Raw genomic sequence first — 26,804 nt, 5'->3', positions numbered from 1 at the left:
AGATGTTTACACCTGTTACTGTCCTTCAAAGTAGTCACCAGCGTTGCGTAGAAACCGTTGCCACCGTTAACAGAGCCTGTTCTGTTGATGGTGCGAATGGAGCGGTCTACTGCCTGTCTAATCTCTGCAACAGTTGTGAAGCGAATGCCACGAAGTGGTTCCGTCATCTTCGGAATCAAATCAAAGTCAAAGGGTCTGAAGTCCTGGGAGTATGGTGGATGGTACAGCACTTCCCAGTCTCATGGACCGAACAGAGCAGCCACAGCTTGCGTTGTATGCGCCCGCGCATTGTCGTGCAAAATGATGGGTGGGTTGCGCAGAAAGTGTAGCCGCTTTTTTCGCAAAGCTGGTCGCACGTGATGCTCCAAAAATGAACAGTAATATTGTGTATTGACGGAGGAGGAACGTAATGGCTTAGGATAACGCCATCACAGTCGTACACGAGAATCACCGTAACTTTTACCATACTGGGTCTCTGACGAACTTTCGACTTTCGCGGCGACCCATAATAACGCCACTCGTTGGACTGGCGTTTCAGTTTAGCCTTCGTGGCATTCACTTCAGAACTGTTCCAGAGATTAAACAAGCACTAGACCGCTCCATTCGCACCATCAACAGAACAGGCTCGCCGGCCGGAGTGGCCGTGCGGTTCTAGGCGCTACAGTCTCGAACCGAGCGACCGCTACGGTCGCAGGTTCGAATCCTGCCTCGGGCATGGATGTGTGTGATGTCGTTAGGTTAGTTAGATTTAATTAGTTCTAAGTTCCAGGTGACTGATGACCTCAGAAGTTAAGTCGCATAGTGCTCAGAGCCAGCCAGAACAGGCTCGGCTAACGGTATGCTACGCCTTCCACATCGCTGGCAACCATTTCTACACAAAGCTGGTGACGACTTTGAAGGACAATAACAGCTGCAAACATGTAACTCGTTTGCATCGCTTGAGAATAAATAGTTCCAACCCTCGTATGTACCTCCTATTTGTTCTACACGGGTACCACACGTTATGCCTTTAGCGCTTCGTTGTAGAAGTTTTGACCCATGAATTCCTTCACTGGGACGTACCTCACGCCCGTTTATTTGTTATTTTCACTTCTGTAAGACTCTGTTTTTTTGTGTCATGAGTGTATGGATCGTCACCAAACGTGCTTCAACTCTTCAGTGATGCTCAGTAAATACAAAAGCTAAATTTTTCGACTCAGACAACTTCAGCGGCAACTGATCATTGTCTGCTGTGCCTGATGATGATAATTGTTTGGATCTGAAACGTCACGAAGAGGCGTGCACACGAACGCCAGACTTCCAGATTCTTGGTGCAGTCCTTGAAGTGCCACAGGGAAGCACGGGAGCAGTGAGTGTGCCCTGAGGTCTGCTGTGCCTGATGATGATAATTGTTTGGATCTGAAACGTCACGAAGAGGCGTGCTCACGAACGCCAGACTTCCGGATGCTTGGTGCAGTCCTTGAAGTGCCACAGGGAAGCACGGGAGCAGTGAGTGAGCCCTGAGGTCGGCGGGTGTGGCCGCTACACCACGGCCTCGCATGCGGCTCTGGATCGCGCCGGCCCGCGCCTACCGTTAAACATTGGGTCGCCTGGTTAGCGAGTGCGGGAGCCCTGTGTGCTCACCTTGCGGCGCTGTGCGCCCTCTGAATACTCAAGTGGCATTCCTTCCACCTCCCGTTTACTTACTGGCTACCAAACAATGCGTGTAACGTGTTCAAATAATTTACCGGAATGCACAACGCAAACGCCCTCGAGAACGTAAATTATTTGACGTTGGGTAGGCCGGGGGAACGACAAGTTTCACAAGAAGCGTATATCCCAGTAACGTTTGTTCTTCTCTTGAGATAAATGTTCCTCTAACATTGTTCCGAGGAAGAAATTTAACAGCTAACACTGTGCAAGATGTATTTCCCATTCGTCAGTTTCATTCACAAACATAAATTATTATTATTCTGAATCCCTATCAGGACTGTATAGCCCTCCGCTGATTAGGACAGCGAACTGGGAAATTTGACGCCGATTTCCATAACCTCTTCAGGTCAACTTTCTATATTAGTAATTATGAAGGTCCAACGGCTTGCCATTGTCCCACTCTGGTCAATATTTGACGATCCAGTTGCAGGAGACTTGTAATAGAGGAGGAGGAAATTTGAAATACCAACTAGGTAATCTTCAGTAGTTTTTCAAAAATTCCTAACAAATTCACTGTATGCTGGAGTGATTAGTTATATAGGATTGTCCATCACACTTCCCCCAAATACGAAGTCTGAGCAAACACTTATTTAGTCGGCCGCAGTGACCGAGCGGTTTTAGGCGCTACAGTCTGGAACCGCGCGACCGCTACGGTCGCAGGTTCGAATCCTGCCTCGGGCATGGATGTGTGTGATGTACTTAGGTTAGTTAGGTTTAAGTAGTTCTAAGTTCTAGGGGACTGATGACCTCAGAAGTAAAGTCCCATAGTGCTCAGAGCCAAACGCTTATTTAAACATGTTATGTTTCACGCTAAGCAAACATATAAAGACTTTAGTGGAACAGTATATGCATATAAGGTTTAAATGATAAGAGATGATTGGCGGCATGCGGGATTAGCCGAGCGATCTGAGGCGCTGCAGTCATGGACTGTGCGGTTGGTCCCGGCGGAGCTTCGAGTCCTCCCCCGGGCTTTGGTGTGTATGTTTGTCCTTAGGATAATTTAGATTAAGTAGTGTGTAAGCTTAGGAACTGATGACCTTAGCAGTTAAGTCTCATAAGATTTTCACACACATTTGAAGAATTTTTTGATTGGTGGCACCTCTTAACGAAGGTCTCTTCTCCAGTGCGACTGACATCATCTGCACCTGTGGAAACGACCACCTACCAATAGCGTTACTTTGGTATGATCGGAAGTAAATTACTGAAAACACCTGGGAATTATTTCACCAACCAGGGTGGAAACTTTAAACTTTGTTTTACACTCCTCCATTCTAGTCAGCGAACCGCAATACGTGTAATTTAAATGTACTGTTCTGTTGTTATAAACTCGTCACTACAATTTATACGCAACCGCTTTGCACGAAATACACTCCTGGAAATGGAAAAAAGGACACATTGACACCGGTGTGTCAGACCCACCATACTTGCTCCGGGCACTGCGAGAGGGCTGTACAAGCAATGATCACACGCACGGCACAGTGGACACACCAGGAACCGCGGTGTTGGCCGTCGAATGGCGCTAGCTGCGCAGCATTTGTGCACCGCCGCCGTCAGTGTCAGCCAGTTTGCCGTGGCATACGGAGCTCCATCGCAGTCTTTAACACTGGTAGCATGCCGCGACAGCGTGGACGTGAACCGTATGTGCAGTTGACGGACTTTGAGCGAGGGCGTATAGTGGGCATGCGGGAGGCCGGGTGGACGTACCGCCGAATTGCTCAACACGTGGGGCGTGAGGTCTCCACAGTACATCGATGTTGTCGCCAGTGGTCGGCGGAAGGTGCACGTGCCCGTCGACCTGGGACCGGACCGCAGCGACGCACGGATGCACGCCAAGACCGTAGGATCCTACGCAGTGCCGTAGGGGACCGCACCGCCACTTCCCAGCAAATTAGGGACACTGTTGCTCCTGAGGTATCGGCGAGGACCATTCGCAACCGTCTCCATGAAGCTGGGCTACGGTCCCACACACCGTTAGGCCGTCTTCCGCTCACGCCCCAACATCGTGCAGCCCGCCTCCAGTGGTGTCGCGACAGGCGTGAATGGAGGGACGAATGGAGACGTGTCGTCTTCAGCGATGAGAGTCGCTTCTGCCTTGGTGCCAATGATGGTCGTATGCGTGTTTGGCACCGTGCAGGTGAGCGCCACAATCAGGACTGCATACGACCGAGGCACACAGGGCCAACACCCGGCATCATTGTGTGGGGAGCGATCTCCTACACTGGCCGTACACCACTGGTGATCGTCGAGGGGACACTGAATAGTGCACGGTACATCCAAACCGTCATCGAACCCATCGTTCTACCATTCCTAGACCGGCAAGGGAACTTGCTGTTCCAACAGGACAATGCACGTCCGCATGTATCCCGTGCCACCCAACGTGCTCTAGAAGGTGTAAGTCAACTACCCTGGCCAGCAAGATCTCCGGATCTGTCCGCCATTGAGCATGTTTGGGACTGGATGAAGCGTCGTCTCACGCGGTCTGCACGTCCAGCACGAACGCTGGTCCAACTGAGGCGCCAGGTGGAAATGGCATGGCAAGCCGTTCCACAGGACTACATCCAGCATCTCTACGATCGTCTCCATGGGAGAATAGCAGCCTGCATTGCTGCGAAAGGTGGATATACACTGTACTAGTGCCGACATTGTGCATGCTCTGTTGCCTGTGTCTATGTGCCTGTGGTTCTGTCAGTGTGATCATGTGATGTATCTGACCCCAGGAATGTGTCAATAAAGTTTCCCCTTCCTGGGACAATGAATTCACGGTGTTCTTATTTCAATTTCCAGGAGTGTATATCATTTTCAATATCTCAATCGTTTTAATGCTTTTCCATCCCTTTTTCGAAGTCTTCCTTTCAGTCGGTATCCCTCTCTTAGTTTATATTTGTATGCGCATAATACTATTCTTACAATTTTTCGTTTCCTTTTTCTTTCCGTGCGTTTCCTGCCTTTACACTGGCTTCTTCAGTTTTGTAGCACTTTTCTTCAATTTTGCTATTCACGCTAACACTTTTATTTCCCTTTTGTAATCCTTTCTTTCTGATAACACTCATCTTCAACTTGGTTTTTATTTATTCCTGTATATAATCTTACTTAGACATTTTTCTTTTCGTTTTCTTTCAGTGTTTTCCCTACTTTCTCTTTATATGGACATCTTTCCTTTTTCACTACTCTTATTCAATCTGTTATTCCTGCTACACTCTAACACAGTAAAGAAACCGGTCACATTTGTTCTTGTTTTACGGAATTATTATTGCTGTGAACATTGACATGTTACTACCATCAAAAAAATTATTCTGTTTCTCGTAATATCACAGTTGTCACAGTTTTAACCACTAATCTGACTGGCCATTCGTTGGTCATTAAGTACAGGAAGTGGTCACGTGTGCTTCGTTACCAGAAACTATATATCGTTCGTTCTGAACTGTGTGAGAACGATTAAATACATTTCAGTACTGCGTTGGTAGTGATTTGATGCGTAGTGGGAACGGTCGAGCCCACCCAGCGTTACTCTGCTGTCAAGGGCCCCCAGGCACGTTCTTGTCTCGCCGTTAGGCGCCGCAACGTACGGCAGGGCGGCAGCGGGCAGGGAGCGGCGATGATACAGTCATCGGCGCGCCCCTTGCCAAGTAGGAAGACAGCGAGAGGGTCAGCGGCAGCGGCTCGTCCTTGCGTGGAACGCGGCTGGCCTGGGGTCACGCAGCACGGGTTGGGCCCACGTTCCGCTGCTGCTAACAGTACTGCCTGCCAGCACGTGGCCACGCTACTGACACCGACTCCGCTCACACTGCGGCCTAGCGAGATAGGCCTCGGAATGCCTTTTCCACGATATTGGCTTACGATCCTCTGTCCCTACTGCGGGAGTCGCTGGGCAGTGCTCCGCGAGAAACGAGTACCGTTATTACCCGACTATGAGACGACGATCCAATTTCCAACAGTTTTTGTGGTACTTGACTCATTTTAAACTAATTATGACTAATCAGTATTACGAGATTTTTAATTTAATTTAATCGTATAGCTAGGGCTCCCCGTCGGGCAGACCGTTCTCCGGGTGGCGGTGTTTCAATTTGACCTGCAGTCGATGAGGATGAAAGGAAGATGATGAGGTCAGCACAACACCCAGTCCCTAGGCGGAGAAAATTCCCCGACCCAGCCGGGAATCGAACCCGGGCCCAGAGGATTGATAATCCGTCACGCTGACCATTCAGCTACCGGGGGAGGACAGTGTTGCGAGATATCTAGTTCATACAATTTTTTCGTTTTTGTTTAAGGTAAAGCCATGTCCAACCCGAGTGTTAGCTTGGGCACGGCATTGCTTTACTTGACACGGTTCTAATGGTTCTTTTGTGGCTACCTTGGAAGCAATACAACACATGACGGACAACGCATAGAAGAAATAAAAAAGCAGACTAGCACAGAAAAGACTGTGTTCCTAGCCAAGAGAAGTCTACTAGCATCAAACGTTGGCCTTAATTTGAGGGAGCAATTTCTTGAGAATGTGCATCTGGAGCAAAGTATTGTATGAAAGTGAATTGTGGAAACAGAAAAAGAAGAGAATCCAAGCGGTTGAAATGTGTTGAGTGTTGAAAATGAGGTGGACTGACAAGACAAGGAATGAATATTTCTCCCTAAAACGTAAAATCGACATGTGGAAAACATAGACAAGAAGTGACACGGTGATAGAACATGGAATGACTTCCGTAATACTTAAGGCAGCTCTAGAGGGTAAAAACTGCGGGGGATCCAGCGAGAGGCATATATCCAAGAAATAAGTAAGAACGTTGGATACAGAGAGAAAGACTTTAGCACAGGAGAGGAATTTGTGCCGGGCTGCATGAAACAAATCTGAAAACTGATGACCACTCGCCCCCCCCCCCCCCCTCCCCAAATATATAAACCTGCTTTCCACCTGCTTTTGAACGTGCACTCAGATCTCGGTGCAGTCGGGAATTTTTCACTTGTAAAAGTTGTCTAAGAAACGTCATAATTCCAATGATGGTCTCTCTTATTTAAGTAATCGCATTTCTTGACTGAAACTGCGTAATATGGATGAGCAATCCTGCATCGCCGAACGGGTGATAAGTATGTCCTCTCGTGCGCTAGTTGAGTGAGGTCGCTTTGACACCCATCGATTCCATATTCACATGTCAGTCGTGCAATTCCAACCGACAGAAGTAGTAATAACACGGATAAACCTCAATCCTTCTACTGTCAAATTTCGACACATACTGGTACGCGTGACTCGTTCTTACACTATGAACAACATAGTAGCCGGCCGGTGTGGCCGTGCGGTTAAAGGCGCTTCAGTCTGGAACCGCGTGACCGCTACGGTCGCAGGTTCGAATCCTGCCTCGGGCATGGATGTGTGTGATGTCCTTAGGTTAGTTAGGTTTAATTAGTTCTAAGTTCTAGGCGACTGATGACCTCAGCAGTTAAGTCGCATAGTGCTCAGAGCCATTTGAACCATTTGAACAACATAGTATTCTCAAATACAGGGTGTTACAAAAAGGTACGGCCAAACTTTCAGGAAACATTCCTCACACACAAAGGAAGAAAATATATTATGTGGACATGTGTCCGGAAACGCTTACTTTCCATCTTAGAGCTCATTTTATTACTTCTCTTCAAATAACATTAATCATGGAATGGAAACACACAGCAACAGAACGCACCAGCGTGACTTCAAACCCTTTGTTACAGGAAATGTTCAAAATGTCCTCCGTTAGCGAGGATACATGCATCCACCCTCCGTCGCATGGAATCCCTGATGCGCTGATGCAGCCCAGAGAATGGCGTATTGTATCACAGCCGTCCACAATACGAGCACGAAGAGTCTCTACATTTGGTACCGGGGTTGCGTAGATTTTCCAATGCCCCCATAAATGAAAGTCAAGAGGGTTGAGGTCAGGAGAGCGTGGAGGCCATGGAATTGGTCAGCCTCTACCAATCCATCGGTCACCGAATCTGTTGTCGAGAAGCGTACGAACACTTCGACTAAAATGTGCAGGAGCTCCTTCGTGCATGAACCACATGTTGTGTCGTACTTGTAAAGGCACATGTTCTAGCACCACAGGTAGAGTATCCCGTATGAAATCATGATAACGTGCTCCATTGAGCGTAGGTGGACGAAACTAAAATGAGCTCTAACATGGAAATTAAGCGTTTCCGAACACATGTCCAAATAACATCTTTTATTTACTTGTGTGTGAGGAATGTTTCCTGAAAGTTTGGCCGTACCTATTTGTAACACCCTGTATATGCAATATTCAGATTACCCATTACATACAGAATGTAGGGGGCTTTCCACCTATCTGTTATGTGCGTTATTCTGAAATTCTCTTGATTTCCATATCTAGTATGCGTATCCAAACAACTGTCCGATTTGAGGTGTCTCGCATGTCGCCTGCGTGCTGCTGAAATTTAACGGCAGAAAAATTTTATGACTTTATACTGTCGCAAACTAAAGAATTAAATACCCTACCTACCAATTTATACTTCGTGACAGCCTCTACTGCGCTTGTAACTGTCTCGGTGACATCATGTAAATGGGGATCTCCTTAGAGGGACCGTAATAAGAGCGGAAGTCGGCCGACAGGTGCCGCCGCTAAGGGATAAACAGATTCCAGCAGACGGCCTCGAGGCGTCAAGATTTACAGGCCGAGCTTGAGAAATTGAAACTTGGAAAAAGGAAGATGAGGACGTCCACCGGGGGAGCGCAGGTGTTGAGCGAGGTCGTCCACAGCTCAAGGAATGTGAGCGCGGCCGACGGCTCCAGATACATATGTATGAGCCGCGCGGACAACGGGTACGCGACTCGCGGCCAACCGAAACGTCATACCCGCTAAACATCGAGAGATTCTTCCAGATCTACGTTCTGTCACTTGCTTACGTCTTCCATCCTTACATCATCTTTCACTGCTCAACTAGTACTTCTTATATTCGGCCAGGAAATTTCTTCCTATACGTAATTGCATCAAACACCCTTTCCAGTATATTTTCTACCCTCGTAGTAATATATTGACTCTTACGTGTAACTATTGATTAGAGAGTTCTTGTACCCACCCACCACTCTCTTCTCTTTCCATTACATTCTTCATTGCCGTTTCGTTTCCACTGTGGCTTGGGTCTCAACGATAGTGTCACATTGGCATATGAGAAGAGTGCGTAATATGGATGAACAATTCTGCATTGCCGAACGTGTGATAAGTAAGTCCTCTCGGGCGGTAGTCGCGTGAGGCCGTTTAGACGCTACATGACAGTCAGTATGACCTTCCTGAACCCATCGATTCCATATTTACACGTCACAGCCACGGAGTGGAAGGAGAGAGGCGTTTTGTGAGAAATGACGAAATTTCCAATTTCGCAACAAATACCTTGGATACATGTACTACTAGTTAATATCCATAAGATGTTCTGGCTTTCGCCAGCCTGAGGGTCTGTTTGTCGGTTCATGATCCAAGATCGGTATTTGAAATTTTGTTTTGCATGGAAGTGGAGCGGTGGGGACAGTTGACTTCCCTTTCCCCTCTCTAGGTAGGTGCTAGGTGTGGGACAGTAAGGGATATGCGTCCAGTTCACTTTCGTTAACTATTTAATGCCTTTCTTCTGCAATCTGTGCCGGCCGCGGTGGTCTAGCGGTTCTAGGCGCTCAGTCCGGAAACGCGCGACTGCTACGGTCGCAGGTTCGAATCCTGCCTCGGGCATGGATGTGTGTGATGTCCTTAGGTTAGTTAGGTTTAAGTAGTTCTAAGTTCTAGGGGACTGATGACCACAGATGTTAAGTCCCATAGTGCTCAGAGCCATTTTTTTTTCTGCAATCTATGTTCACTCTTGAAATAATCGTACGTGTGGCATTTTGTGGCCATGTCCGGGGAACACACATACGTACAACTACGTGTTCATGAAAAATTAATATTTAAAACTTTGTATTCAGCATTTATAATTTTAAATCACTGCACGACTGTTTTCATAGAGATAGTCCTTGTATTCATTTCTGCAGAGAGCATACGCTTGCAGGTCATTTGTTGAATCGAGAAAACACTTTTTTTCAGCACTTAACGGAGTGCCAAATGTTTACGTTGTGAAGATGAAATACTTCAGCTATCAGGAATAAGAACAACTGCCAGTAAAATCTCTAGATGACATGTTCTTCTCACTCTGTGGACACTCAAACAAGAAAATAGAACAGGATCTTCTCCTATCTCTTTCACTGTTGATTTACAACTATCTGTCATTTTAGTTAACAATCTGTACGTTTTATCGGTTCTATTCTATTGTTTTTAACCAAATTCAGACGTTGCCTGTAAGAGACAGTTGCAATTCAATTTCGTCGGTTATGGTGGACAACGGAGTAATTAAGCTGAATGTCTTCAGCTGATTAGAATAATAGCTAACCAGTTGCAAAATACAGTTTTATTAAACCTTGACTATAGTTTCGACAGTTTTAAAACTGTCTTTTACAGAAGTTAGTGTACATAGAATCACATTGTCAATGTTCGTTGTGGGAGTCGTTGACTCTGTCTGGTACATGTGCGTGTCATCCACTTAATCACCACTTAAAGTACATAATTTAGAAGTAGTAGCTCTTTAGTGTAGAGCTTTGTCTTAAAGTTTTTAAAATATCACACATTTGACATTGCCTCCTTTACTGTTGAGAGCTTCTACTTCAAAATCATGTATTTTAAATGGTAGTTAAGCGGATGAGACGCACACGTACTAGACACAATCGACTATTCCAACATTGGGTACACAGTATATAATGGGATTCTATATACAATACCCTCTGAAGAAGTCAGTTTTAAAACGGTCGTAATCATGGTTAGGAATTAATAAACCTGTATTTTGCAGCTGGCTAGCTGTTATTCTAAACAACTGAAGCTATTACATGCATAGTTGATGAAAGGCATGTTCAAAATCTTAAGACGGATGTATTTGCGAAATGCAGCAGTTTTGCAAAAACTATGGAAAAATCAGATTGCTTATTCTCCGAATACTGCTGTGGTATACAGATACTCGTATTTCATCCTAATACGCAACCTCTTGTTCTCGGTTTTATGACATTTTTATCACTCGTGAGTGTTAATGAAGTAGATCTTGCACTCGGATGTGGATTTGCAACGCAACCCCGGCGCAGTGCAGTTTCTGCTGCCAGTGTATTCATTATCTTCAGGTAGAGTCTGGCGCCCCAGTTGTCGGCAGCAGGTGGCAGGTAGGCGGCTCCACCTGTTGCATGCGCGTGCAAATTATGCCTTCGCCCCGCACTTTCTCCCCCAGCACTCCGCTTCAAGGCGCCCACTGCTGCCAACTTTACAGCGCACCACTTGTCAGGCAAGAAAGCCACTTGGAAAACTGTAACCGCTGTGGTATAGGAAATAGGCTTTATAGCTACGAAACTTATTGTTGAACAGGTAGAATGAGTGCCTCGAGAAAAAGGAAGAAATTTATTTCTTCATTGGCTTCGAGCACTAACACAACATTTTTCTTTTATTGTCTTTCGTCGCTATCAAATTTTCAGCTTATAATCTCAAAGGATGCTAACAGATTAGCGCAGTGGGTGGAGTACGCTACAGATTACAGCATCTCGTTCAAACTTGATTTTCACATTTACTTTCCGAGTCTGAAAGTGAGAGTGAAAATTAAGTTCCCGATCATGTTAAGCCCACAGCACACATTAATGTTAATGATTAATGAAAACCATGTCAGCTGTATTATTACACATTTATTGTGTTAAGAGAAGTTTCGTTCCGTTGAACATCTTCAGGTTGCCTCGTACTAAATCCTCACAGAGTTGTGTTGAAGTCACGACGTAAATAGTGTGGTAGTCGTATGTAATGTATGTAATGTTAAAGACTAAATCAGTCGTGAGTCGTGCTTAGGTAGCTCAGCTAGTAGCCCACGAAATGCAGAAGTCCCGAGTTCGAGACTCGGTCCGGCACGCGGCTTTACTCTGCCAGTAACTGTCATGTCAGCGCACACTCCACTGCAGATTCAAAATTTGATTCCAGTCTAAATTCATTTTATTTTATTTTACTTTTTTGCGAAAAGACGTATGATTCGAATGTTCAAAAAAGAACAATAAATTAGTTCGAATCGCTACGTCAGCATGACAGAATATATTTTTGAGTGCAGATGCTTCCTGGTGAATAGAATTCAGTTCAGTTTGCCCGACTGATATCATCGCTCACAGCGTTGTAGGCAAATCAATCATTCGGAGAAAAGAAGTTCATCACAGAAGATAACAAGCGACTCTGTAGAAGATACTACACTATTAGCTTTTTCGTAACATTAGTTTATTTACTTTCCATGGTAAATAAACGAATAAGAGACTGTCATGTTTTTCTTCAATGCACAAGAGGGATTAGGGTGCGCAGTGTGGAACACACTGAGATTACAGAAGTCATGGGGCACCACCTAATATCGTGTCGGACCTCCTTTTGCCCAGCGTAATGGAGCAACTCGGCGTAGCATGGACTCTATAGGTCATTGGAAGTCCCCCTCAGAAATAATGAGCCAAGGATCGTCTACAGCCATCCATAACTGCGAAAGTGTCGCCGGTGCTGGACTTTGTGCACAAACTGACATCTCAATTATGTCGCATAAATGTGAATGGACTCACGTCGGGCTGTCTGGATGGCCAAACCATTCACCCGAACAGTCCTGAATGTTCGTCAAACCAATCGCGAACATCTGCGGCCCTCTGACATGGTACCTTGTCATTCATAAAAATTCCGTCGTTCTTTGGGAACACGAAGTCTATAAATGCCTGCAAATGGTCTCCAAGTAGCCAAACATATTCATTTCAATGATCGTTTCCGTTGCATCAGAGAACCCTGTCCATTCCATGTAAAAACAGGCCGCACCATTGTGGAGCCACCACCAGTTTGCACAGTGCCTTGTTGACAACTTGGACAGTGGCTTCGTGGGGTCTGCGGCATACTCGAAGCCCACCATCAAGTGAAGGACGTCGGCCATTGCGTTGTCCGTGGTGAGAGGTTATGCCTGATATTTGGTATTCTCGGCACACTTTTCACCTGCCTCGAGATGACTGGGTGTTTGTGTTGTCCTCATCATTTCATCATCATTCATGCATAATGCAAGATTGGACTGAGAAAAGTTTGGGAATTTGTGCGGGTACTTATGACCGCGCAGTTGAGCGCCCCACAATCCAATCATCATCATCATCATCTCGGCACACTTTTGGCACTATGTATCATTGAATATTGAATTCCCCTAACAATTTCCGAAATGGAATGTCCCATGCGCCTAGCTCCAGCTACCATCCCGCGCTCAAAGTCTTTTAATTGCCATTATGTGACCATAATCCCGTTGTAATCTGTTTCACGTGAATCACCCGAGTACAAATGACAGCTGCCGCACTGCCCTGTCATACCTTGTACAGGCAGTACCACCGCCCTCTGTATACATGCATATTGATGTCCCATGACTTTTGTCACCTCCGTGCATAGAAGGTCATTTTCCCCTCATTCGGTACGCGAAAAGCATAGAACAGAATAAGCAGTACGAGCTCTTTACTGCCCTTGGACTTTGACCCATCATCTCAGTACTCATGCTGGGGTAGAACAGTTACTGAACGTTTGAGGTGACCCGAACCCGCTTACGGCACTTTGTAGATACGATACCTGAGCAGTCTGTTCCAGACTGACTCCTTTTGTGCTGTCGGATCCGCCTCTCGTCACATCTAGTGGTTAGTTCTGTGGTGTCACCGCCAGACACCACACTTGCTAGGTGGCTGCCTTTAAATCGGCCACGGTCCGATAGTATACGTCGGACCCGCGTGTCGCCACTATCAGTGATTGCAGACCGAGCGCCGCCGCACGGCAGGTCTAAAGAGACTTCCTAGCACTCGCCCCAGTTGGACAGCCGACTTTGCTAGCGATGGTTCACTGACAAAATACGCTCTCATTTGCCGAGACGATAGTTAGCATAGCCTCCAGCTACGTCATTTGCTACGACCTAGCAAGGCGCCATTACCAGTTACTATTGATGCTGTAAAACATGTACCGTCAAGAGCGATGTTCACCAATTATGGATTAAAGTTAAGTATTCCAGCAGCTACGTACGTTTCTTGTTAGTCTCATTTCCTTGACCTGTTCCAGACCTCACGCCAGCCTGCGTGAGCTAAAACGCGTGCTTTTCGGCTTCCTCTCATAGTGGGTTGGCTGTGTTGCCAATCCACAACAAGCTCCACATGACATGAGGGTGTCCAGATAATTAGATCGCACTGTGTAGACATAAAGTAGCCTGAGAAAGCCTGCTTACTAAGATTTAAGAACCAGCTTCAGATGATGAACCTCGGATATACGAGTACTTCAACCATCTACGTGTCGCTCGCGTAGAAGTCGCGAGGGCAAGATCAGATAAATTACAGTGCATATACAGGGTGCTACAAAAAGGTACGGCCAAACTTTCAGGAAACATTCCTCACACACAAAGAGAGAAAATATGTTATGTGGACATGTGTCCGGAAACGCTTACTTTCCATGTTAGAGCTCATTTTATTACTTCTCTTCAAATCACATTAATCATGGAATGGAAACACACAGCAACAAAACGTATCAGCGTGACTTCAAACACTTTGTTACAGGAAATGTTCAAAATGTCCTCCGTTAGCGAGGATACATGCATCCACCCTCCGTCGCATGGAATCCCTTATGCGCTGATGCAGCCCTGGAGAATGGCGTATTGTATCACAGCCGTCCACAATACGAGCACGAAGAGTCTCTACATTTGGTACCGGGGTTGCGTAGACAAGAGCTTTCAATGCCCCCATAAATGAAAATCAAGAGGGTTGAGGTCAGGAGAGGGTGGAGGCCATGGAATTGGTCCGCCTCTACCAATCCATCGGTCACCGAATCTGCTGTTGAGAAGCGTACGAACACTTCGACTGAAATGTACAGGAGCTCCATCGTGCATGAACCACATGTTGTGTCGTACTTGTAAAGGCACATGTTCTAGCAGAACAGGTAGAGTATCCCGTATGAAATCATGATAACGTGCTCCATTGAGCGTAGGTGGAAGAACAAACTAAAATGAGCTCTAACATGGAAATTAAGCGTTTCCGGACACATGTCCACATAACATCTTTTGTTTATATGTGTGTGAGGAATGTTTCCTGAAAGTTTGGCCGTACCTCTTTGTAACACCGTGTAGAGGCACTCGTTTCGTGATTGGGTCAGGATACAGATATAGTGGGAACTACGCATTGCCATGTGTATGATAGTGGTTTGAAAATATTGATGTAGATGACATTTGGCCAATCACAGTGTAGGTACCTGCAGCGATAAGATGTAGTGATAGAGTTGCTGTTAGCTGCAGGGGTAGGCTATGGCACCAGTGTTGACGGCAAGTAGGACATGGGAGGCTGGGGCGGTAGCTGACGGGTACAGTGGCCCGACAGCGGGACCAGTTCGGACCCGGCGTGGCGCCCGTGGGGTGCCGTAACGTAACGCAACGCTGGGAACGGCAAGGCGTTGGGCAACGGCCACTGCAACCTGTCGCTGCGGTGCGCTATGCATAGCAGTAGCGGCTGCGGTTTCGGTGGCGAAAGCGGCGCTTGCATACGGCACGGAACGGTATGGAGCAGCGAAAGGCGGCGCGGGGTTGGGTTTCTCTGCGGCTGCCCGCCGGCCGTCGACCCCGTCAGCTGTTTTGCTCCCTTCTGTGTGACGGATCAGCAGCCGGCGCCAGCGCTGCTCCATCACTACTGGCAGTTCGCCGCCAGTCAGAAATTAACGTCACACCGACCTAAAGGTGTGGAGTAATTGTGGCCACCATCACAGTCTTATCCGCACGGACGGTCGAGCGCGGGGTGTGGGCGGAATGCCCGAATGGTCGCCAGGGGCAACCGAATGACGTAAATAACATGCAAATTGGGTCTGCAGTTATTGCAGTTTGGGGTATACAAAGGGACTCCCCCGGAATTTGTTGTCGTACATCGTAGAATATTCCCGCCTTCATCTCCTATATTTTCATGAAGTTTCAACAGCGGCGCTATAGTAACCTTCAAAATGGCGTCTGGGACGGAGGTGCGTTCCTAGCTTTATTGAGTATTTTTGGCGGAGAACCAGAACACCGCAGATATTCATAGGCGGTTGCAGAATGTCTGCGGAGACCGGTCTGTGAGTAAAAGCACGGTGAGTCGTTGGGCGAGACGTTTGTCATCATCGCACCAAGGTCGCGCAAACGTGACAGATTTCCTGCGTGCTAGCCACACACAACTATGACTCCTGAAATGTTGGAACGTGCGGACACTCTCATTCTATGTGATCGACGGATCACAAACACTTCGCTGCTCAACTGGACGTCTCTGCTAGTAGTGCTTAGACACTCTTCCACCAGTTCTGGTACTCAAAGGTGTGCAGCTGCTGGTCTCCTCGCCACCTAACAGAAAACCTCCATCTGTTTGACCCTATGACGGATGCACTCCGCTGGAAGCAATACGCCGATGATGTGGACATTGATGTAGCAAGACGCTGGCATGCCACGTCGACCAGTAGAGTGGTACCATACATGCTTACAGGCTCTCCCAGTAAGGTGGCGTAAGGACGTCACATTGAACCGATATTTTGTTGAAAAACAGGTTTCGTATCCAGAAAAAATTTGGAAATTTGTGGTAAGGTCGTATGGTACCAAACTGATGAGGTCATCGGTCCCTTAGCTTACACACTACTTAATCTAACTTTAACTTATGCTAAGGACAACACACTGCTAAGGACAACACACACACACACACACACACACACACACACACACACACACATGCCAGAGGGAGGACTCGAACCCCCGACGGGGTGGACCCACGCGGACCGTGACAAGGCGCCTCAGACCGTAGCCAGAAGAGTGGGGAGTAATATGGTGTATTGGAATTCTGAATAAAACCAACTTGTCTTAGCCACCAGCCAAGTTCGAGTGGACTGCTTGAATCTCTGTCACTAAATCTGGTTCCAAATGGAGAGATAATGCAACTCAGTGTGCATTGTCCTTCAAGTTATTACACAATGTCTCAGAAACCCCAACAACACTGCCATCAGAAAAACACAGACAAGATACCGAACATGTATTAGGATCGGAAATTTTGTAAACATTGCCGGCCGGAGTAGCCGAGCGGTTCTAGGCGCTACAGTCTGGAACCGCGCAACCGCTACGGTCGCAGGTTCGAATCCTGCCTCGGGCATGGATGTGTGTGATGTCCTTAGGTTAGTTAGGTTTAAGTAGTTCGAAGTCTAGGGGACTGATGACCTCAGATGTTAAGTTCCATACACTGCTTAGAGCCATTTGAACCATTTAACATAATGTACATGGAATGTTTCATTCAGTCCAACCTAATGACTAGATTTTGACATGCGGACAACATTAATATTACATTAAACGTAAGTAGAGACTTCTAAAAGACTTACAGTGTTGCTAATAGCCCCTAAGGAGTCTTTTTTTTTTGCACCATCGTAATTTTGCTGTTGCCAACGGCCTCGCCGCAGTGGATACGTGGAAGTTAAGGGCTGTCGGGCGAGGCCGGCACTTGGATGGGTGACCATAATGGCCGCCATGCGCTGTTGCCATTTTTCGGAGTGCACTCAGCCTCGTGATGCCAATTGAGGAGCTTCTCGACCGAATAGTAGCGGCTCCGGTCAAAGAAAACCATCATAACGACCGGGAGAGCGGTGTGCTGACCACACGCCCCTCCTATCCGCATCCTCAGCTGAGGATGACCCGGCGGTCGGATGGTCCCGTTGGGACACTTGCGGCCTGAATAGGGAGTGCTTAATTATGCTGTTCCATAATCCATTCCTATCAATTACATTTGTTAAACAAGCTCCGTGAATATTGCAGTTGCTTTCTATAGCATCTGTACAATTACTCTAACTTCTTCGTTGACGAACGCTGTTGTTATACTGTGAAGGCCGCTACCAAGTGACCACCTACGCAGCAGATGCCCATACTTGGCAGGAAATAGCGCTAAGGTCAGTCAGCGGCTTGATTACGTTCGCTCGCTTCCTGAAAATCGAACCCAATGAGCAACTCCGCCGGTAGTTCAGTTGAGTCCGTGAAATCGGTAATCAGGCAGCGATGAGAGGCGAGAACGGCTTGAGGGGCACGTTACGAAACAAGATGGACGCCGTCGCTACTGGAAGGACTGTATTTCCAGCTGGTGGTCTCAGAAGATTACTCAGGCGGCAGTGTTTACAAGCTAATTTCGCAACTGTTATTTTCGAGCAGAAATAGCATATTTGTGGTGTTATAACTACCTGTCCTCTACAGTCCTACTGTAAATGAGAAAATCCAACGCTTCATAACGAAAACATTTTAATTTGCTATACCTCTGACTTATCGGACCTTTCCCATCTGAACGGGGATTTTGCGCCTTTTTCACGATTCTAAATGCTCTCCCCTATCGGCCTGGAAACCAAACTCACAACTAGTATAAATAAAAAATGTATACGCCATTTTATCCATATGAGAATCACATTCTTTGAAATTCGCACATCATCTTTTCCGTGAACAGTGAGTGAGGCAAAGTAGTATAGTGAATTGTAATACTACCGAACTTTTGGAAATACTGTGAAAGCCCACTGTCTGTGGTTGACATTCGAATCGATATACAGTTTTAATTTACTGTAAATTACTACTGCCTCGACAGTGAACTATGAATTTCACTGCGACAATTCTGCAGAGAAATGTTTGTCCGAACTCGAGAGTAGAGCTAATTAGCCTTCCCCGTAAAATCATGTTCTTTTATTCTTTTATTTGTTGAACATAAAAGGGTGTTCTACAAAAGGGGAAGCTTTTATACTCTCATTGATTTTACTCGAACAGTTGTTAGAGGAACCAAAAGTTAGGCTTAAAGAAAATGATTTATTATAACTTGTAATTTTTTTTGTTAAAGAGCTCTATAACGTACTACTTTGTCTGAAAACTGTTGCTGCTTGTGATATGAAGTTGAATTGGATATCACATGAAAACAGAATATATTAAATCATACGTACTCTTGGAATTGTTATATCTGACACAGGATTTCTTGTGAAGTATTCAATATGACTGAGGTGTCTTAACACAAATGTAAAAAAATAAAAAATAGATTGAAAGCTGCAAAGAGAAATGAATTCATTCTCGAAAGACGTACCCACGTAGTCCAAGCTACATTTACTTTGTGGCTTTCCATTTTGATGCAATAGCTATTTACATGCACCTCGGACACTAGCATTATCCTGTGCTGTGAAAACATTGCGAAGAATAGAATACTGCAGCGAAAGTAGTGCCGAAGCGCCGGAAGATCTGCAGAGGATCGACGCCTGGTGCAGTGATAGGCAGTTCACCCTCGCAATAAATAAATGTTGCATATTGCGAATCAGCAGGAAGGAAGATCCATTTTTGTGTGATTACACGATTGCAGAGCAGTCACGTGAAGCAGTCATGCCCACAAAATATTTCGTACCTTACGTATGTACGGGGCGATATAAAATGGATCGAAGCACATAAAACTAATCGCAGACAAAGCAGGTGTCAGACTGAGAATCATTGGAAGATTCATCAGCAAGTGTAGTATACCAACAGAGGAAGTAGCTTGCAAAACCCACAACACCCTCGTTCGACGAATACTTGAATATTACTGGTCAGACTGGGATACGTACCAGATACATCGATGCTGTCGATGACCTCCAGAATGGCTGTTCTTTAATATGCCCCACAAAAAGGAGTCGTATGTGTTCAGATCCGGAGAATATGGCGGGCAATCGAGACCCTTCCCAAAATGCTCCTCCAGGACATAAAGCACACTCTTGCTTCGATGGTGTCGAGCTCCGTCTTACACGAAGCACTTCTTGTCGAAATGAGGGTCACTTTGGACAACTGGGGTGAAATCCGCTTCCAAAACCTTCACGTATCGTTCAGTAGTCACTGTGCCATCAAGGAATATCGCACAGATATTCCGCTACTGGACACTGCACACCACACAGTCACCCATTGTGGGCGAAGAGACTTCTCGATCGCTGTCCTAACGAAACCGTTCAGAAGTTATGACGATTTTATTCCATATAGTTCAATAATTGTGACCCTGTATGTAATCGTTATAAATCCAGTATTTACATATTAAATTACTGTGATCGTGATGTATCGTTTCTTTACTGCTAGGTGAAAAACTGAAACGGCTGCAACGCTCAAAGCGCGAATGGATTCCTGGTAAACAGTGTGTTTATCTTCTAAAGGTGATGCACTTGAGTACAAAATAAAATATTCTGATTGAAGATGGTGCGGTATTATTGAAACATTCCTGGCGTGGAAATAGCAGTCCTAGACTGCCGACAACAATGAAATGACTATTAATGAAGTAATTGTGACGAACGCTTTTGTGAATATCAGTTACATCTCTCCTCCAATTTCAAGGTCTAGTGCATCGTAATGTTTGTTCAGCATCTGATGAAACTAGGAAAGGTATATGGCGAAGTATTGCTCACTTTACCAACACCTTTCGTCTGCAGAAGCTAAGCAACGTCAGTTTACGAAATCAATAAACTCTGAAAAAAAGTGTGGTTTTCTTATATCAGTCATTGCGACCACAAAGCGTTTTAGCTTCATACGAGCTCAATGCTCATTCTAACGCCGACTCTGTGGAGATGCTTTTTAAAGGCCAAGAGCCAGCCGCCATAGGTCCTCGACCAGCTGTGAGCACACAATGAGATCAGCCTCCGCTGAAGGCCATCCGAAAGAACACTCCCCGCGGTTGGCTCTCACGTTGCGTGACGCCTCGCTGCCGACCCCTGACCCAGCTTATTTTCGGCCGAATTTGCTGAAGGTGGAAGCGTGGCGAAAGGTGTCGGGAGCCCTGTGAACGCGAGCCTTTGTTCGTGGGCGGCCTCCTCGCGACACGTAACGGGATTTCCGCCAGCGACGGGGGCGGGGACTGGTTGCACTCGGCGTGCCGCTTTTTATCGATACTGCGAGTCGATCGTGGCCTTGGAGCCCCTTCTAACACTGTTCAGTTTCCACGCGGCGCAGCTACGAACTTGGCTGCCTCATGCGGATACTGGCGACCACTATACAATCAACGAGCGTAAGCTATGGCGGCCGGATTTCGATTCACTCAATTTGTTCTGGATGTAAAAAAATAAAATAAAATAAAATAAAATAAAAAGAAATTAGCGATTTTACTACTGTCATGGGAAGTCCTCATCAAGGCGAAAGTCGCGTCGGCGTGGGCTACGTGCATCAGGACTTGTAAACGATCAAATTTGTTTGTCAAGTTCGCTGTTTACTGCACACGAGTTTGTCAAACGAACCAGCAAACAAAACAACCAAGTACGTCAGATTTAACATCAGTGATGAACTAGCTATCTCGCTGTACATATCGTCTCGCGAAGTTTTTTGACGCTAATGAACAATGTAACAGATGCAATATACAAGCTTCAAATCTTCTAAATCTGCTCCAGCTGCCAGATATGTCAAAGTTATAGATGATAGTCCGGCTAGCGACAGACTATTGTTTGACAGACGCTTGCGTAAACAGTCAAACATTTTAGAAAATTCTTTGTATGTTGTTTTATATCAAGATGCGTTAAGACCAAGAAGAATTTCACTGCTTCAGGCTCTTTTGTGACGTCATACGTAGCATTATAAATGGCCGTGTGTGTAACCGCAAAATCTCTCTCCTCAGCTACTATTAATGGGTTATAATTAACCATTTCGACAGTTAGCTGGAATCTGTTAGATAACACGAATTACCGATTAGCGGATTACCGTTTAGTCAACTGTTCTGTAACTTGACCTGCTGACATAGGTTAAAGCTCAGAGAAAGGAAGGTGAGTCAGATACGGATGGAACTCGCGCTTAAGGCCTCTGTAAACGGTCACAAAATTTGACAAATTTCCTAGTTTGTCAAATTTTTTTGGCGTTATGTTGCTTTGTTTAACGTATCTGTCGAACATAGATCGTGTCTGGCGTGTTTCAGAGAAATTTTGATTGACGGTTGTTTGACAAAAATGTTTAACTGTTTACGCAAGCGTTTGTCAAAAATAGCCTGTCGCTAGTCTAACTATTATCTATAACTTTGAGATATCTCGCAACTGGAGCAGACGCAGAAGATTTAAAGTTTGTCTAGTGCACCTGCTACATTGTCCACTAGCGTTAAGTTACTTCGCGAGACGATATGTAGAGCGAGACCGTTGGTTCCTCACTGTTCATAAATTTGACGTACTTGGTTGTTTTGTTTGCTGGTTTGCTCGACAAACTCGTGTGTAGTAAACAGCGAATTTCACAAACAATGAAGAATGGCAGTGAGAAACGTTGATCGAAGGTGGTTCTCCATACTGTGTTAAGTACAAGGCGAGACGACTCCCCAAGTTTACTTCCGAAAAAAAAAAAAATACATGGGCAGCTAAAATACCAGTGTTCAAAGGACAAAGGATCGTGGTTCACAGACACGTAGCGCACTCTAATCTTCTTCCTTCGGGTACCTGAAGCTTATGTGTAGTGGATGACCACAAACTTAATATAAAAGTAAGTGACGAATGTTGGTTTGCCAATCATTACCAACAATCCCCCAGCGGAAGAAAAACACTGAAGAAAGAGGGGAAACGCTGTTGAAGTCCTGTATTGATGTATAAACTTAGAATGTAGGCGTAGACGTATCTATGAAGCGATTTATAATAACACCGACAGAATAGCATTCTGATGAAGTAGAACCAAGGGTCGAGAAGAGAACCATAGTGAATGGGAATCCGTTAGTGTGAACAATAAACTGAAGCTTACTGTTGGTCTGCATACTCAAATTCTGACTCCCGTTTTTGATACAGACCGCAGTCTGTATCCCAAATACCAACTTTAGACATTCCTGGTGGGTGATACGGAAGTTTTAATGAAATTACTTACAGTTGCTATCAGTTTAAAAGCTATTGATCAGAGACTAATTACGGATGTATTGTACAATAGTCTGTACATAGTGGGCAATAAAACGGGTAGGTTTGTCGGAGATTCTAAGCTGGGGTGAGTGGAGTAGAACGATAACCCAAAAAAGACTAGAAACAAATGATTTCCTCTTACGCAATGGTTTCAGCAGAGTCCGCTTTACATTTGTTCTCAGTGAACAAAAAGTCTACCTGAAGACAACTCACAGCTGAAATTATATTTAACCACATCCCAATCAATTCTGGTGGCAGGTGCTCCGCTGTAATCTCAGTGAGGCTGATGGACCGGACGTGGTGACTGGGAGCAGTCAAGGACGCGGTCTCCGTCAGAGCCAAAAACGCTCCGTGAATCCTCTCCTGTTTGTCTTTTTCTCCTCTTGCCGCTAGCTAGCTGTCGGGCCATTAACTCAACCCGTTAGCGATGCGAGTGAAAACACAATGTCATCGCTGGCTGGCATTTTGGACGTGACGAATATACCTTCCCCATCTCGCGTCGATTATGCTCCAGCTGTAGCAGTCCACGTCCAATTGGCGTTAGGAAGAGGACCTACAAGAGCAATAATAGACAAGTAATGGCATAGTGGATGTGTATGTCAAACTCAAATTCTCAAATAAAGGATATTAAACGTGGCGTTGTCTGTACGAGTTAGGACACAACCATTGCGAAAGTAAAAGTTTGTCGGCAACATCTCGATGAAAAATGAGAAAAATAGCGCAATTTTACGTAGGTCTTATATAAAGGAAATAAGTATTTCCATTGGGTGGGTATGAAACGAAATGTGATCCCAACGTGGCTGTCGCCCACCATACGCCCCGAGAACTGGGCGTGATGGCCTACATCGGTATTTCGTTTCATAGCAGGTCCTCTTTGGTTGTCATCCGCAGGCCCCCTCAACACAATGGTGCGCCGATGATATTGTAGCTCCGATTTGTGGCTCTTTCTGGCAAGCAGCCTTGGGTTTGAAACATCCTGGCAGATTAAACCTGAGTGCCGGACCGAGACTCGAACTCGGGACCTTTGCCTTTCGCGGGCAAGTGTTCTACCATCTGAGCCACCCAAGTACGACTCACGCCCCGTCCCCACAGCTTCACTTCTGCAGTACCTCGTCTCCTACCTTCCAAACTTTACAGAAGCTCTCCTGCGAAACGTTGCAGAACTAGCACTCATGAAAGAAAGGATATTGCGGAGACGTGGCTTAGCCACAGCCTGGGGGATGTTTCCAGAATGAGTTTTAATCTGCCAGGAAGTTTAATATCAGCGCACGCTCTGCTGCAGGCTGTGGCTAAGCCATGTCTCCGCAATATCCTTTCTTTCAGGAGTGCTAGTTCTGCAAGGTTCGCAGGAGAGCTTCTGTTAAGTTTAGAAGGTAGGAGACGAGGTACTGGCAGAAGTAAAGCTGTGAGGACGGGGCTTGAGTCGTGCTTGGGTAGCTCAGTTGGTAGAGCAGTGCCCGCATCTCGTGGTCGTGCGGTAGCGTTCTCGCTTCCCACGCCCGGGTTCCCGGGTTCGATTCCCGGCGGGGTCAGGGATTTTCTCTGCCTCGTGATGGCTGGGTGTTGTGTGCTGTCCTTCGGTTAGTTAGGTTTAAGTAGTTCTAAGTTCTAGGGGACTGATGACCATAGATGTTAAGTCCCATAGTGCTCAGAGCCATTTGAACCATTTTTGGTAGAGCAGTTGCCCGCGAAAGGCAAAGGCACCGAGTTCGAGTCTCGGTCCGGCGCACAGTTTTAATCTGCCAGTCTTGGGTTTACGTTTCAGCAAGATAATGGCCACCTGCAAATAGCGAGATTTTCTACTGCTTGTCTTCTTCCTTGCCAAACTCTACCTTCGCCAGCAAGGTCACCGGATATCTCCCCCGACCGAGAAAAATTGGAGAATTATGGCCAGAACCGTCCATCAGCTCGGGTGTTTGACGATCTAACGCACCAGTTGGACAGAATTTGGCACGGTAGGCCTAAAAACCATATCCAATACCTCTATCATTCAGGGCCCAACCGAATAACTGCTTGCATAAGTACCAGAGGTGGACCAACGCTTTATTTCCTGGCTCAATTTGTTAAACTCTTTCTATCGAATAAATTCTGTTTTCTTTACAGTCTATATTTTTTCGCACTGCAAGTGCTACGCTTCTTAGTGGTGTAATTTTAATGAACAACGGTGTAGAAGCAGCCCCCGTATGCTGAATACGCGTCTCGGACAGCGCCCACCTTGCGATGGAGGTGTGGGGCTGGCGGCGGCGTCGCAGCTCGTCCTTGGAGCACCTCATTGAGGATGCTGGCCGCTGGAAGGAGCGGTCCCTGGCTCACGCCACTTTGCACTTCTCCAGAGTTAAATATAAACGTGAGCCTGGGTTGCGTAACACGCATGGTGCAGGCGCTGCGCGGCGACCCGCTACAACTGTCGCGGCCTGGCCGCTTCTTCACAATTTCACGCCTCGGTGCACAGCTATGTACACAAGAAGGCCGGGCGGCCTCTTAGCACACGGCGGAATGTGTGTGTGTGTGTGTGTGTGTGTGTGTGTGTGTGTGTGTGTGTGTGCCGTTAGCCTGACCACCGCTATACGTAATAAATTTGGGCAAGGTTACGCGATGAGTAGTCCACGTTTTCAAGGATAAAAAGCGCTCTACCTCAGCGTTGACTTATGGCGCACTAGAGATTACGATTTCTTCAACAGCAAAGGGAGTACCAGAACGTGGCACCAGGATGTGGCCAGTACGCTATGCAGACAAATGGTTCAAATGGGTCTGAGCACTATGGCACTTAACATCTGAGGTCATCAGTCCCCTAGAACTTAGAACTTAAACCTAACTAACCTAAGGACATCACACACATCCATGCCCGATGCAGGATTCGAACCTGCGACCGTAGCAGTGGCGCGGTTCCGGACTGAAGCGCCTAGAACCGCACGGTCACCGTGGCCGGCCTATGCAGACATTTTGCAATATTTACGATACGACTAATTTGGCATAATACAGTAACCTTAGCCGATCACGAATCCGGGCAGACTGTCATCAAGAACACGATAATTTCTCTGAGTGCAGAGTAATAGCGTCATACCTGGCTTCATACGTCTTTTCAAACTCTCCAAATAACAGAGGACACAGGAAGTGACGCTCTGGTTCATGCTCGGATTCATATTGCCATGCAAACATCCAAGATACCGTGCCAATGTGGTATGGCTTACATAGGTCAAACCACACGCACCGTCGAAGAACGCTGCACTGAACGTCAACGTTACACCCGCCTTTTGCAGCCAAGCAAGTCCGCTATTGCTGAACATTGTATTTCTACTGGGCATTCAATGGAGTATGAGAAAACAATGATTTTGTCTACAGCAACGTCTTTCTGGGACTCCATTATTAAAGAATCCGTAGAAATACGACTGGCGGAAAATCTGTTAAACCGTGACAGCGGCTACCAGCTGGACAGTGCATGGAATCCCATCATCTCCACGATTTGCTCAAATCGAAGACGACAGAGTGCGTCGACGGCCGTGGCAAACAGCAACGCAGAGGGCGACTGAGTTCCGCTATTCCACCAGCGAGGGCGCTGCCGGCGGGCAGTGTTGGTTCAACTATCAAGTTTTCGACGCATGCGCAGAATAGTTACAGTACGCTATATATTGCGGAGCGGAGAACTTTATCGCCAGTCTGCGACGGCTCACCTGAAGATGACTGGCAGGTGCCCAGTTGAAATATCGTGCGAAGTATTGAACGACGACCGGCTGCAAGCCCGAAATTTGTTTGAACATCCTATGTCATGTTTTCCCGTGGTTTAACTATATTGTTTCAGAATAAATTTCGGAGGACTCCAACAAATCCTGTCCTTGTGCATTAAGAAGTGATGTTCAGTCGTAAGCTATGTTGATGTCGATGAACAACAATCCTCATACTTCTTTCTGGAGTTTCCGTGTGTAATTTCTGAAATATGTGCTTTCAATTTTTTAAGAAATTCTCTCTTAAATATGGTAGTACTAATGGATTTTGTTTTCTGTTTTTTCGGGGTTTCGGCAGCGAAATAGACTGCATAAATATTAGTATTATACGCCATTTCCTCCATTAACCGATTCAAACAACCCACTGGACGACAAAGGAATAAAAATTGGAGCAAGGAAAATATGGTGTTTCAGGTTCGCAGAGAATATGATCCTTCTAACAACGGGTACAGGGAATAATGGATGCCATTGAAATTAAGCGGAAGAG

The 26,804-nt window shown here is 46.2% G+C and overlaps 1 protein-coding gene across 2 annotated transcripts in view; it reads left to right on the top strand.

Moving 5' to 3' along the window:
- LOC126237480 (uncharacterized) overlaps positions 1 to 26,804 on the top strand; it is a 361,405-nt gene that overhangs the window by 179,382 nt on the left and 155,219 nt on the right. The gene's annotated exons all lie outside the window — the stretch shown is intronic.

This window comes from Schistocerca nitens, chromosome 2 (assembly GCF_023898315.1).
Source record: "Schistocerca nitens isolate TAMUIC-IGC-003100 chromosome 2, iqSchNite1.1, whole genome shotgun sequence".
NCBI lineage: Eukaryota > Metazoa > Arthropoda > Insecta > Orthoptera > Acrididae > Schistocerca > Schistocerca nitens.
This window is presented reverse-complemented; position numbering and strand designations above follow the sequence as displayed.